Here is a 15805-nt window from a genome sequence, read left to right on the forward strand (position 1 = left end):
GCAGCACCACCTTTTGTTTTTTGGCTGCAGCAGCAGCAAGGCCCACAGGGCTGGCTAGCTGGCTAGCCAGCAAGCAGGTAGCAATGAAAGTAGGAATCTTTCTTTTTAACCCTGTAAGGGGGTGGTGCACTGTACCCGAAGATACTGCCATATCGGGTCAATGCATAGGGCGACGGAAGCAAGCTTCGAAATCGGCCCCCGTTCTCAAAAATCCATTTAATATATGGTCCCCAGATAGGGGACGTATCAGATATTAAACTGATAAGAACAGATACTACACTTGATCTTAGCCAAAAGGCCGAGAAGCGATAACCGTGAAAGGGGCGGGCCCAACAAGGTCCCCTTCATGGGCACTATCACTGCTTGCTGTCAGGGAGGCTGCCAGACAATTTTCCATGCACACTCTGGGCTGGGGGGCAGTCAACCACCAGTACACACAGCAGAACCTAAACCCATACCATTATTGCTAAGCAGCAAGACAGGGGCCCATTGCACTCCCACGGGGCCTTTTTAAATGCAATCCATAACCCGGATTTGCCAGGAACCCTTCTTACTCCTCCTACTTGCATGTGACACTGGGCTTAGGATCTGCATAGGAAACACACACACAAGCACACACCTACCTTTGTTGCCTGCAGATGCCTCCTTGGCTGTCCCCAAACGGTATCAAACCAACACCCACGGGAAGCTGTAAGCATAGAGGACATGCCTGCACCCCATTGGACTTACCTGTGTGGGTTAAATCCGGGTTATTTGACAACCTATGGCGGTGATGGTTCTGCTCAGGCAGAGCAGTGCTGATGCTCCTCATAAAGCTGTCGCTGCTGTGAAGGTTCTAGGTGACATCACAAATCCCTTTGGTTACATACACAACAAAGCTGGGTTGTTGTTGTTTACACTCTGCAAGGCCTGTGGAAGTGAGTGACATCATAGCACTGTAGTTCTGAGGGTTCAAGATGGATGCAACAATCTCCTGTTGCTTCTATGAAGGCCGTAATAGACGACATCACCAAACAGCTCCATAGTCACATACACAGCAAAGGAGAGATGTTGTTTACACCTAGTGATGTCAGTGGTATTGAGTGACATCACAGCACAGTGCTAAGGCTCCTGGGCCTGGACACAGCAGCGGCTGCAATATCTCAACGGAGAATACGTTTATATCTATGTGTGTGTGTGCGCATATATATATATATATATATATATATATATATATATATATATATATTTCTCCGCCGAAATCACTTTTAAACCCATTTCCACCTTTTTTTCCCTTCTCTTCCTCTTACTTTTTTTTCACGTTTTTTTACGTTTTTCTCCTTTTCGCCTCTTTTCTGGGCGTATTATTCTTCTTTTTCTTCTTTTTTTTCGTCTAATGCATACCCCATCAGTGCAGCAATGCTTATTCAATACCGCCAGCAGATGGAGACACTGGGGGATAATTTTCTAAGGATTTATACTGATTTTTCCTGTCTGAATTTGTCGCACAGAAAGTTGCAGGCCAAATATGTGTGACATTTCTGCGACTTTAGCTTCTAGAGCATTTTTACAACATTATACATAGGTGCTGAATACATAAAAAGCGACTGTTCAGCGACAGACAAGTCGCATCGGCTGAAAGTAGGCCAGAATGTCAGTCCATGTTGGAGCAGGTTTAGATACAGTCTAAAGCATAGATCTCAAAGTCTGTGCACAGAATTTAGCAAGGGCCTCGCACCTTCTGATGCATCAGGTAGGTGCACAATAGCATAGCCTAACCCTCTGTACTTTGGTCTATATTGATGCGGGACATAGACAGCCAGCTGATGACCAATCCATTAGTGCAATGGATGGCTGGAAGCATTTGTCTTTGCCTTTGCAATACCACAGAAGCAATGCATGGTCAATGTACAGCAATGACACACCTGTGTGAACAGCCAGGAGACCCCCCCCCCATGTTATGTTACATAGTTACATAGTTAGTACGGTCGAAAAAAGACATATGTCCATCACGTTCAACCAGGGAATTAAGGGGTAGGGGTGTGGCGCGATATTGGGGAAGGGATGAGATTTTATATTTCTTCATAAGCATTAATCTTATTTTGTCAATTAGGAACATTCAGCACCCACCCGCTATCAAGGCAGCTGCCTATCATGTCATGCCCTACCTGCACAGGTGTGCTGGCTACTCAAATGATCCAATTAAGGAGGCCATTTAGTCAGCAGCAGCAGAAGTCCTGTGCCTGGACGCTCCAACAGGGGCCAGACACAAGCAGAAGCAGAAGCAGCAGAAGCAGCAGCAGCACCACCTTTTGTTTTTTGGCTGCAGCAGCAGCAAGGCCCACAGGGCTGGCTAGCTGGCTAGCCAGCAAGCAGGTAGCAATGAAAGTAGGAATCTTTCTTTTTAACCCTGTAAGGGGGTGGTGCACTGTACCCGAAGATACTGCCATATCGGGTCAATGCATAGGGCGACGGAAGCAAGCTTCGAAATCGGCCCCCGTTCTCAAAAATCCATTTAATATATGGTCCCCAGATAGGGGACGTATCAGATATTAAACTGATAAGAACAGATTTTTTATTTATTTTTTTTTTTTATTTTTTTTTTCCCTCAGTTACAGACTATTGTTTGGACGATCATCAGGTCACCTACCAAGACTCGTCACTTAAAACAATATCTGAAAAAACATCATACGGAAAAAACTAACTAAGGGAACCGAGTGCCAAGAAAAAGTGACCAAACAACAAAACAAAAAAACATGTCAAAAACAATCACAGAAATTGGTCAAAAACTTACAGCTTTCTCCTTTACGTACTTCTTATAAATTTTTCCATCGTGTATGCATCCAGATTTTCTCCGCTTCTTCTTCACCAATTCTCTTTTTGTCCAGTAGAAAGATAGTAAAAATCCTTCCTAAAAACAATCTTTTCAATTCCCTCGGAGAAATAACAACATTTTTAAAAACAAGCAAATTGCGTGAGTCCCATAAAACCTCTTTAAAAACAGAAAAAAGAATCCAATTAGTACGTGTATCTTCCTTTTTACTAAGATCTTGACCAATAAAAACTTTCTCAAAAGAAAAACTGTTATATCCAGTGAGTTGGATTAAAAACTTCTTTAAAAACATAAAAAATTCTTTTGCATAAAAACAGTCCCAATAAAGGTGCACTAAGTCTTCTCTACCTCCACAACCCTCTCTTGGGCATCTGTCACTTATTCTCAAACCTCTTCCATTTAAAAAAGATCGGGTTGGGAGGCAGCCATGAAAGGACATCCAACTAACGTCTTTTTGTCTGTTTGATAGTCCAATAACTTTAAAAAACTTCCAAATCTTCACAGACTGAGCATTAGTGCAGAATGGTACTTCATATAATCTCTCATTTTTCCTTATTTCTTGTTCTATTTTCTTTTTATCAGGTTCACCTAAAGAGCTCAAACCAAATTGATCATTGAAAGACCTGAGGAGCACATAGAAGGTAGGTATCACATGTGCTATGGGTCTCCTCAAATCCCTCTCACACCAGCCCCATTTGGAAAACAACCATCCTGCAAGGTATTTACTCATGTCTGCCGCCCTATTATTGCACTGTATCAATTTAAAAATTAAAAGAAAATAGTGCACCTTTAAAAACAGATCAATGTTTGGAAAGTTATATCCGCCCAAATTCATACTCTTCATCACTTCTTCTCTTCTCATTTTCTCCATCTTAGACCCCCAGAAGAACACAAAAAGCTTCCTTGTGACTCTCCTAGTCCATAACTTCCCTGGAGGAAGCACCATAGCCGTATACAAGAGAAGCGGTAGGATTACAGACTTAATGATAAGAACTTTCCCTTTAAGTGACAAGTTCCTTAACCTCCAGAAGGATAGCTTCTTCTCAATTTTACTGTCCAAAGTCTCATAACTTTTCTTTCCTTTGAGGTCTTTATCAAATATCACTCCTAGCACTTCAATGTCTTCTTTTTCCTTAACACCATCCACTACTATATTCTCTTGGTTCCCAAAACTGCATAATTGGCACTTCCCCCAGTTCACATTCATCCCAGCCACACAACAAAAAATCCTCACATGCAAATTTACTCTGTTGAGATCTGCTTGGGATGTACAAGTAAAAACCACATCGTCCATATAACTTAAAACCTTTAACTTACTACCATCACTACCTGGAATAAAAACACCACTCACACATTTATCTTTCTGCACATTCTTCAACAGGCCCTCTATAACGCATATAAACAGAATTGGGGAGAGTGGGCATCCCTGTCTGACTCCAGACAAGACATTAAAAGCAGGCCCCACATGCCCATTTACTAAAATCTGACTTGTCACCCCATGATAAAAACTCATAATAACAGATAATAACTTTTCTGGAATACCTAAGTGTTTTAAAGCAATGAACATAAAATCATGTGCAACCTTATCATAAGCCTTTTCGAAATCTATGGACTCAACAAACAGTGCATTCTTGTTAAAGTTACTGTAATAAATAGAGTCTCTTAAAAGCAATAAATTATCTGTTATTTTTCTTTTCGGTACTGCACAAACTTGGTATTCTCCCACAAGGTGGTCCACTACATCACTCAGTCTATTAGCCACAATCTTAGCAATTATCTTGTAGTCACAATTTAATAAAGTTATAGGTCTCCAATTTTTAAGATCTCTGCCATCACCTTTTTTATGAATTAATGTTATGACCCCTTTCTTCATAGATTCAGCTAAAACACCTGAGTTAAAAACATATTGCACCACCCGTGTAAACTCTTTACTTAAAATATTCCAGAACGCGGAATAAAACTCAGCGGGGAGACCATCACAGCCTGGTGTCTTCCCTTTGGCCATCTTATCCAGGGCCTGCTTGATCTCCCCTTCACTAACATCATCAATCAAAAAATCTACTTTTTCAACAGGAACATTATTCTCCAAAATATTACAATAATCATTCATCTCCGTCTCACTGGCTCTGCTCTTATTACTAAAGAGTGTCTCATAAAATCTGCCAATCTCCTTCACCATCTCCTCTCCAAAAACTTCCCCCGTAGGGGTAAAAACAGATTTAAAAACACCTTTAGCATTAAAACATTTTTTAAAGAAATACCGTGTACACTGCTCATTTTCTTCTAGGTGCTGCACTTTAGACTTATATACAATATTCCTTCCCTTTTCCAACAACCTTTTTTTCATCTCCCCCTTCACCTTAACAATCTCATCCTCCACCTCCACACCAACACGTTTAAACTTATAGAGAGTCTCTAACCGGGATACAAGCCTTTCATCACTCCTCCTCTTCTCTTGTGCTCTCTTTATGCAAAACATCTTAAAGAAATTAGAAAACTCTCCTTTAGCCCATTCCCACCACACTAAGACATTACTAAAATCAGGTTGTTTAGAAACACAGGATAAAAACACATGATTAAAACCAGCCATTACTTCCTCATCTTCCAATAGACTTACATTTAATTTCCAGAGCCCCCTCCCAAAATGAAGGGACTCTGTGACACTTATCTCAGCCGACACCATCTTGTGGTCTGAGAAAGTTGACATCATTTGATTGCACCGGACCACCTTAATCCCATCAGAGACCAGGATGTAATCGATCCGGGATTTACAGCGGCCACTATCTGATATGTACGTATATCTTTCATCAGTGCTAACCATCAGTCCAACATCAGTAAAATGCAAGTCTTGAATAATTTGATTTAAAACATTGGAAGTAATATCAGTTCTAACCTCAGCAGAGCTCTCACGATCATTGACGGATCTAATGCAGTTAAAATCGCCAACAATAATAGTATCTTCACGACCAGGGATAAAAAACTTAAGGGACTCTAAAAAAGACAAACGTGCTTGTTTTTCTGCTGGAGCATACACATTAAAAATTCTCATCCTCTGGCCCAAAACCTCAAAAATTAAAACCATACAACGACCAGGTACTAAAGTTTGGCAATTTAAAACTTTAATGTCCCTGTTTCGCAATAAAATCCCAACACCTTCATTTTTGTTTTCTGCACATGTGGACCAGAAGGACTGCCCACACTTCCACTCATTTGCATAAGGTGCTGACTTTATTGCACACTCCTGTAAACATATCACATCACTTCTAACATTCTCAAGAATATCAAAAATTGCAGCTCTCCTAATTTCAGACTCAATACTTCTTACATTAATAGTTGTTACAACCAAAGTCATAATAACTAGGAAAAGAAAACCAAATGCTTTAAAATCCATCTTAACTTAGAAATTAACATTTTGGCCTTCAACTTTCCTATGTAAACTTGCAAAACAATCAGGCGACCCTATGTTAGAGTCCCTGTCTATTTCATTATCACTACCAAGAACAAGGGCTTCCTGATCCTCAGACCAGCTCCCTGTCTTACACCTTTTATTCACAACCTGCACATCCTCATCTTCCTCCTCCTCTTCTTCCTTACTGCGAGAAACTCTCTGACCAGGTGTTAGAGATCTCTGAGATGACCCAACAACTTCCATTCCCTCCTCCTCCCCCACAATTGGGTTTGGACATTCAATATCATCCATAGCCTCTTCACTAGAAAGAACATCACCATACACTGTCTCAATTTTCTCCACCACTTTCACTTTTTTTGCTTTTTTCTTTTTCACCAAGGTAAATTCACCTCCCACACCTGTCTCCTCACCAGTCACAGCAGTGGAAACACCCTCCTCCCCTGACCTCTCCTGAGTGCTAATGTGCTCCACTATCACAGAACTTTCCTCAGCCACCTGTGCCACATTAACACTCACACTCACACTCTCACCAACTCCAGGAACAAACCTCCCTCCCCCTTTTTCTCTTTGTTCTCCTCTATTCCCAGCTGCATCAGCATAACTTCTCTTCTTTTTATACCACATATCACAGCCTCTTGCCAAATGTTCCTCACTTCCACAGATATCACATGTCTTCTTCTCTGTACAGATACTTGCTTCATGACCAGTTTTCCCACAATTTCTGCAACATTCTCCTTTCTCAGAGCAATAATCCTGCACATGGCCATAGGCATGGCACTTTCTACAATATTGCAACTGGCCTTCATAAAAGCAGAAACCTCTCTCTCCTCCGATAGAAAACACCTGTGGTATGCTCTTCCTTCCATCTTGCATTCCTTCATCTTTTTTAAATTTTACAATAAACTTTCTCTTACAATTAAAGTACCCAAACTTGTTCTTAAGTCTTCCTATAAATTTCACTTCCTCGCAATACCGGAACAAAAAGTTTGTAACCATTTCATCAGAAACCTTAGGATTATACATGTGGACAATTACTACCTTTGTTGTATTCATAAATAACGGTTCCACTTTAATCTTCTTCATTATAGCAGGCTCACTTTTCCTCTTCATTTCTTCAAGATCCATATAGACTCTCTGGCAAATCTCAGAACCACAAAAAGTAATATCATAAATTCCTTGCCTAGGAAAATCCTGTATAGCCAATACATTCCATACCTGTAGGTAATCAAGCTTGCGAAGAATCTCCACAACGATTTGGTCAAGTCCGATCGTCCCCCGGTGCTCGCCAGGAACGTAGATCCGCACCGTGTCCTCAAGTCCACGCGCCTTCTCGCTCATTTTTGCAGGTAAAACCCACGATCGCAGCTCAGCAACAATCCAGGGCCCCCCGTAAAGAGGGCCCCGATCACCACTCCTTTCAACCCAAACCACGCACAGAAATCCACACGTGATCTTAGCCAAAAGGCCGAGAAGCGATAACCGTGAAAGGGGCGGGCCCAACAAGGTCCCCTTCATGGGCACTATCACTGCTTGCTGTCAGGGAGGCTGCCAGACAATTTTCCATGCACACTCTGGGCTGGGGGGCAGTCAACCACCAGTACACACAGCAGAACCTAAACCCATACCATTATTGCTAAGCAGCAAGACAGGGGCCCATTGCACTCCCACGGGGCCTTTTTAAATGCAATCCATAACCCGGATTTGCCAGGAACCCTTCTTACTCCTCCTACTTGCATGTGACACTGGGCTTAGGATCTGCATAGGAAACACACACACAAGCACACACCTACCTTTGTTGCCTGCAGATGCCTCCTTGGCTGTCCCCAAACGGTATCAAACCAACACCCACGGGAAGCTGTAAGCATAGAGGACATGCCTGCACCCCATTGGACTTACCTGTGTGGGTTAAATCCGGGTTATTTGACAACCTATGGCGGTGATGGTTCTGCTCAGGCAGAGCAGTGCTGATGCTCCTCATAAAGCTGTCGCTGCTGTGAAGGTTCTAGGTGACATCACAAATCCCTTTGGTTACATACACAACAAAGCTGGGTTGTTGTTGTTTACACTCTGCAAGGCCTGTGGAAGTGAGTGACATCATAGCACTGTAGTTCTGAGGGTTCAAGATGGATGCAACAATCTCCTGTTGCTTCTATGAAGGCCGTAATAGACGACATCACCAAACAGCTCCATAGTCACATACACAGCAAAGGAGAGATGTTGTTTACACCTAGTGATGTCAGTGGTATTGAGTGACATCACAGCACAGTGCTAAGGCTCCTGGGCCTGGACACAGCAGCGGCTGCAATATCTCAACGGAGAATACGTTTATATCTATGTGTGTGTGTGCGCATATATATATATATATATATATATATATATATATATATATATATATATATATATATTTCTCCGCCGAAATCACTTTTAAACCCATTTCCACCTTTTTTTCCCTTCTCTTCCTCTTACTTTTTTTTCACGTTTTTTTACGTTTTTCTCCTTTTCGCCTCTTTTCTGGGCGTATTATTCTTCTTTTTCTTCTTTTTTTTCGTCTAATGCATACCCCATCAGTGCAGCAATGCTTATTCAATACCGCCAGCAGATGGAGACACTGGGGGATAATTTTCTAAGGATTTATACTGATTTTTCCTGTCTGAATTTGTCGCACAGAAAGTTGCAGGCCAAATATGTGTGACATTTCTGCGACTTTAGCTTCTAGAGCATTTTTACAACATTATACATAGGTGCTGAATACATAAAAAGCGACTGTTCAGCGACAGACAAGTCGCATCGGCTGAAAGTAGGCCAGAATGTCAGTCCATGTTGGAGCAGGTTTAGATACAGTCTAAAGCATAGATCTCAAAGTCTGTGCACAGAATTTAGCAAGGGCCTCGCACCTTCTGATGCATCAGGTAGGTGCACAATAGCATAGCCTAACCCTCTGTACTTTGGTCTATATTGATGCGGGACATAGACAGCCAGCTGATGACCAATCCATTAGTGCAATGGATGGCTGGAAGCATTTGTCTTTGCCTTTGCAATACCACAGAAGCAATGCATGGTCAATGTACAGCAATGACACACCTGTGTGAACAGCCAGGAGACCCCCCCCCCCCATGTTATGTTACATAGTTACATAGTTAGTACGGTCGAAAAAAGACATATGTCCATCACGTTCAACCAGGGAATTAAGGGGTAGGGGTGTGGCGCGATATTGGGGAAGGGATGAGATTTTATATTTCTTCATAAGCATTAATCTTATTTTGTCAATTAGGAACATTCAGCACCCACCCGCTATCAAGGCAGCTGCCTATCATGTCATGCCCTACCTGCACAGGTGTGCTGGCTACTCAAATGATCCAATTAAGGAGGCCATTTAGTCAGCAGCAGCAGAAGTCCTGTGCCTGGACGCTCCAACAGGGGCCAGACACAAGCAGAAGCAGAAGCAGCAGAAGCAGCAGCAGCACCACCTTTTGTTTTTTGGCTGCAGCAGCAGCAAGGCCCACAGGGCTGGCTAGCTGGCTAGCCAGCAAGCAGGTAGCAATGAAAGTAGGAATCTTTCTTTTTAACCCTGTAAGGGGGTGGTGCACTGTACCCGAAGATACTGCCATATCGGGTCAATGCATAGGGCGACGGAAGCAAGCTTCGAAATCGGCCCCCGTTCTCAAAAATCCATTTAATATATGGTCCCCAGATAGGGGACGTATCAGATATTAAACTGATAAGAACAGATACTACACTTGATCTTAGCCAAAAGGCCGAGAAGCGATAACCGTGAAAGGGGCGGGCCCAACAAGGTCCCCTTCATGGGCACTATCACTGCTTGCTGTCAGGGAGGCTGCCAGACAATTTTCCATGCACACTCTGGGCTGGGGGGCAGTCAACCACCAGTACACACAGCAGAACCTAAACCCATACCATTATTGCTAAGCAGCAAGACAGGGGCCCATTGCACTCCCACGGGGCCTTTTTAAATGCAATCCATAACCCGGATTTGCCAGGAACCCTTCTTACTCCTCCTACTTGCATGTGACACTGGGCTTAGGATCTGCATAGGAAACACACACACAAGCACACACCTACCTTTGTTGCCTGCAGATGCCTCCTTGGCTGTCCCCAAACGGTATCAAACCAACACCCACGGGAAGCTGTAAGCATAGAGGACATGCCTGCACCCCATTGGACTTACCTGTGTGGGTTAAATCCGGGTTATTTGACAACCTATGGCGGTGATGGTTCTGCTCAGGCAGAGCAGTGCTGATGCTCCTCATAAAGCTGTCGCTGCTGTGAAGGTTCTAGGTGACATCACAAATCCCTTTGGTTACATACACAACAAAGCTGGGTTGTTGTTGTTTACACTCTGCAAGGCCTGTGGAAGTGAGTGACATCATAGCACTGTAGTTCTGAGGGTTCAAGATGGATGCAACAATCTCCTGTTGCTTCTATGAAGGCCGTAATAGACGACATCACCAAACAGCTCCATAGTCACATACACAGCAAAGGAGAGATGTTGTTTACACCTAGTGATGTCAGTGGTATTGAGTGACATCACAGCACAGTGCTAAGGCTCCTGGGCCTGGACACAGCAGCGGCTGCAATATCTCAACGGAGAATACGTTTATATCTATGTGTGTGTGTGCGCATATATATATATATATATATATATATATATATATATATATATTTCTCCGCCGAAATCACTTTTAAACCCATTTCCACCTTTTTTTCCCTTCTCTTCCTCTTACTTTTTTTTCACGTTTTTTTACGTTTTTCTCCTTTTCGCCTCTTTTCTGGGCGTATTATTCTTCTTTTTCTTCTTTTTTTTCGTCTAATGCATACCCCATCAGTGCAGCAATGCTTATTCAATACCGCCAGCAGATGGAGACACTGGGGGATAATTTTCTAAGGATTTATACTGATTTTTCCTGTCTGAATTTGTCGCACAGAAAGTTGCAGGCCAAATATGTGTGACATTTCTGCGACTTTAGCTTCTAGAGCATTTTTACAACATTATACATAGGTGCTGAATACATAAAAAGCGACTGTTCAGCGACAGACAAGTCGCATCGGCTGAAAGTAGGCCAGAATGTCAGTCCATGTTGGAGCAGGTTTAGATACAGTCTAAAGCATAGATCTCAAAGTCTGTGCACAGAATTTAGCAAGGGCCTCGCACCTTCTGATGCATCAGGTAGGTGCACAATAGCATAGCCTAACCCTCTGTACTTTGGTCTATATTGATGCGGGACATAGACAGCCAGCTGATGACCAATCCATTAGTGCAATGGATGGCTGGAAGCATTTGTCTTTGCCTTTGCAATACCACAGAAGCAATGCATGGTCAATGTACAGCAATGACACACCTGTGTGAACAGCCAGGAGACCCCCCCCCCCCCATGTTATGTTACATAGTTACATAGTTAGTACGGTCGAAAAAAGACATATGTCCATCACGTTCAACCAGGGAATTAAGGGGTAGGGGTGTGGCGCGATATTGGGGAAGGGATGAGATTTTATATTTCTTCATAAGCATTAATCTTATTTTGTCAATTAGGAACATTCAGCACCCACCCGCTATCAAGGCAGCTGCCTATCATGTCATGCCCTACCTGCACAGGTGTGCTGGCTACTCAAATGATCCAATTAAGGAGGCCATTTAGTCAGCAGCAGCAGAAGTCCTGTGCCTGGACGCTCCAACAGGGGCCAGACACAAGCAGAAGCAGAAGCAGCAGAAGCAGCAGCAGCACCACCTTTTGTTTTTTGGCTGCAGCAGCAGCAAGGCCCACAGGGCTGGCTAGCTGGCTAGCCAGCAAGCAGGTAGCAATGAAAGTAGGAATCTTTCTTTTTAACCCTGTAAGGGGGTGGTGCACTGTACCCGAAGATACTGCCATATCGGGTCAATGCATAGGGCGACGGAAGCAAGCTTCGAAATCGGCCCCCGTTCTCAAAAATCCATTTAATATATGGTCCCCAGATAGGGGACGTATCAGATATTAAACTGATAAGAACAGATACTACACTTGATCTTAGCCAAAAGGCCGAGAAGCGATAACCGTGAAAGGGGCGGGCCCAACAAGGTCCCCTTCATGGGCACTATCACTGCTTGCTGTCAGGGAGGCTGCCAGACAATTTTCCATGCACACTCTGGGCTGGGGGGCAGTCAACCACCAGTACACACAGCAGAACCTAAACCCATACCATTATTGCTAAGCAGCAAGACAGGGGCCCATTGCACTCCCACGGGGCCTTTTTAAATGCAATCCATAACCCGGATTTGCCAGGAACCCTTCTTACTCCTCCTACTTGCATGTGACACTGGGCTTAGGATCTGCATAGGAAACACACACACAAGCACACACCTACCTTTGTTGCCTGCAGATGCCTCCTTGGCTGTCCCCAAACGGTATCAAACCAACACCCACGGGAAGCTGTAAGCATAGAGGACATGCCTGCACCCCATTGGACTTACCTGTGTGGGTTAAATCCGGGTTATTTGACAACCTATGGCGGTGATGGTTCTGCTCAGGCAGAGCAGTGCTGATGCTCCTCATAAAGCTGTCGCTGCTGTGAAGGTTCTAGGTGACATCACAAATCCCTTTGGTTACATACACAACAAAGCTGGGTTGTTGTTGTTTACACTCTGCAAGGCCTGTGGAAGTGAGTGACATCATAGCACTGTAGTTCTGAGGGTTCAAGATGGATGCAACAATCTCCTGTTGCTTCTATGAAGGCCGTAATAGACGACATCACCAAACAGCTCCATAGTCACATACACAGCAAAGGAGAGATGTTGTTTACACCTAGTGATGTCAGTGGTATTGAGTGACATCACAGCACAGTGCTAAGGCTCCTGGGCCTGGACACAGCAGCGGCTGCAATATCTCAACGGAGAATACGTTTATATCTATGTGTGTGTGTGCGCATATATATATATATATATATATATATATATATATATATATATTTCTCCGCCGAAATCACTTTTAAACCCATTTCCACCTTTTTTTCCCTTCTCTTCCTCTTACTTTTTTTTCACGTTTTTTTACGTTTTTCTCCTTTTCGCCTCTTTTCTGGGCGTATTATTCTTCTTTTTCTTCTTTTTTTTCGTCTAATGCATACCCCATCAGTGCAGCAATGCTTATTCAATACCGCCAGCAGATGGAGACACTGGGGGATAATTTTCTAAGGATTTATACTGATTTTTCCTGTCTGAATTTGTCGCACAGAAAGTTGCAGGCCAAATATGTGTGACATTTCTGCGACTTTAGCTTCTAGAGCATTTTTACAACATTATACATAGGTGCTGAATACATAAAAAGCGACTGTTCAGCGACAGACAAGTCGCATCGGCTGAAAGTAGGCCAGAATGTCAGTCCATGTTGGAGCAGGTTTAGATACAGTCTAAAGCATAGATCTCAAAGTCTGTGCACAGAATTTAGCAAGGGCCTCGCACCTTCTGATGCATCAGGTAGGTGCACAATAGCATAGCCTAACCCTCTGTACTTTGGTCTATATTGATGCGGGACATAGACAGCCAGCTGATGACCAATCCATTAGTGCAATGGATGGCTGGAAGCATTTGTCTTTGCCTTTGCAATACCACAGAAGCAATGCATGGTCAATGTACAGCAATGACACACCTGTGTGAACAGCCAGGAGACCCCCCCCCCCCATGTTATGTTACATAGTTACATAGTTAGTACGGTCGAAAAAAGACATATGTCCATCACGTTCAACCAGGGAATTAAGGGGTAGGGGTGTGGCGCGATATTGGGGAAGGGATGAGATTTTATATTTCTTCATAAGCATTAATCTTATTTTGTCAATTAGGAACATTCAGCACCCACCCGCTATCAAGGCAGCTGCCTATCATGTCATGCCCTACCTGCACAGGTGTGCTGGCTACTCAAATGATCCAATTAAGGAGGCCATTTAGTCAGCAGCAGCAGAAGTCCTGTGCCTGGACGCTCCAACAGGGGCCAGACACAAGCAGAAGCAGAAGCAGCAGAAGCAGCAGCAGCACCACCTTTTGTTTTTTGGCTGCAGCAGCAGCAAGGCCCACAGGGCTGGCTAGCTGGCTAGCCAGCAAGCAGGTAGCAATGAAAGTAGGAATCTTTCTTTTTAACCCTGTAAGGGGGTGGTGCACTGTACCCGAAGATACTGCCATATCGGGTCAATGCATAGGGCGACGGAAGCAAGCTTCGAAATCGGCCCCCGTTCTCAAAAATCCATTTAATATATGGTCCCCAGATAGGGGACGTATCAGATATTAAACTGATAAGAACAGATTTTTTTTTTTTTTTTTTTTTTTTTTTTTTTTAAACCTTCAGGTTTGGACATTAAAACATCAAAATCCAACTCCATACTTCGTCACTTAGACTTTCTGTAGTAAAGTCCAACTCATCATTAGGTCTTTCTTTTTATTTTCAATTTCAAACAAACATAAATACCATCACCAATTACAAACTTACAAGATATCTCCATTTCAAAAACTTCCATATCCCCTCAGCATCCTTATCCCCCAAATTCTTCCTATCACACAAATAAACAACATATAACCTATCTAGAATCATCTTAATACAACCCTCCACCGACACGTTTTTTCTTTTGAATACACATAAATTCCTAACATCCCAAAGTACTTCTTTAATAACGGCAAGCAACACAAAAAAAACCCTTTCCTTATCTCTCCCTACCATACTAAGTCCAAACATAACCACATCATACGACATATACCTTATACCAGTCAATTCTTTAAACAGCAAACTCATCCCTTTCCACACACCTTGCGCCATTTCACAATTCCAAAATACATGCATCACACTCTCAATCCCATCACACCCATCTCTTGGACACCTCTCATACCTTCCAATTCCTCTATTTCTTTGAAATTCTCTTACCGGTAAAGCACCATGCAAACTCTGCCATACTATCTCACGTTGTCTATTTGTTACTCCAACAGTCATTATACTCTTCCACACTCTCCCCACATCTATAGCTCTCACCATATTAATTGAACATTCAACTTCGTCTTTTTTAATGTACCCAATCATACTCTTTTTACTCACAAACACTTCTGGACCCACACCAATCAACCTATAATTCTCCAAAAATTTCACCACATATACATACCAACTAGGACACACAAAAGCATAAGGCACTCTCAAATCTCTTTCCAACCAACCCAATTTACATAACACACTGCCACCCAAATATCTCACCATACATGCACAACTCTTTTCACCTCCCATCATTCTTTTCAAAGCAAAAACAATATTCACACCCAGATACACGTCAACATTCGGAAAGTCCATTCCTCCATTTTTACCATCTTTCATTACAATCTCTCTCTTAACTCTTTCCATCTTTGTACCCCACAAAAACACAAATAACATTCTTTTCACCTTTCGCAAAACCATATAACTTGGCGGAAACACAACAGCAACATATAACAGTATTGGCAAAATCACACTCTTCACTATCATAACCTTACCAACCATTGACAACTCTCTCAACCTCCAAAAATTCAATTTCTTTTGCACTCTCTTCCCCACATCCTCCCAACTATTTCTACCATCCAACCGTTCATC

At 42.9% G+C, this 15805-nt stretch overlaps 4 non-coding genes and 1 pseudogene across 4 annotated transcripts; all 5 read right to left on the reverse strand.

Moving 5' to 3' along the window:
• Positions 1-119: 119 nt before the first annotated feature.
• LOC130347410 (U2 spliceosomal RNA) lies at positions 120-310 on the reverse strand. The gene has a single exon (XR_008885347.1). It is a non-coding gene; the product is annotated as a U2 spliceosomal RNA (small nuclear RNA).
• A 2087-nt stretch (positions 311-2397) lies between these two features.
• LOC130347431 (U2 spliceosomal RNA) lies at positions 2398-2602 on the reverse strand (annotated as a pseudogene).
• Positions 2603-9797: 7195 nt separating this feature from the next.
• LOC130347411 (U2 spliceosomal RNA) lies at positions 9798-9988 on the reverse strand. Its single transcript, XR_008885348.1, has one exon. It is a non-coding gene; the product is annotated as a U2 spliceosomal RNA (small nuclear RNA).
• A 2086-nt stretch (positions 9989-12074) lies between these two features.
• LOC130347412 (U2 spliceosomal RNA) lies at positions 12075-12265 on the reverse strand. Its single transcript, XR_008885349.1, has one exon. It is a non-coding gene; the product is annotated as a U2 spliceosomal RNA (small nuclear RNA).
• A 2085-nt stretch (positions 12266-14350) lies between these two features.
• Positions 14351-14542, reverse strand: LOC130347437 (U2 spliceosomal RNA). The gene has a single exon (XR_008885370.1). It is a non-coding gene; the product is annotated as a U2 spliceosomal RNA (small nuclear RNA).
• Positions 14543-15805: the final 1263 nt, after the last annotated feature.

The sequence above is a fragment of the Hyla sarda genome, unplaced genomic scaffold, assembly GCF_029499605.1.
Source record: "Hyla sarda isolate aHylSar1 unplaced genomic scaffold, aHylSar1.hap1 scaffold_837, whole genome shotgun sequence".
NCBI lineage: Eukaryota > Metazoa > Chordata > Amphibia > Anura > Hylidae > Hyla > Hyla sarda.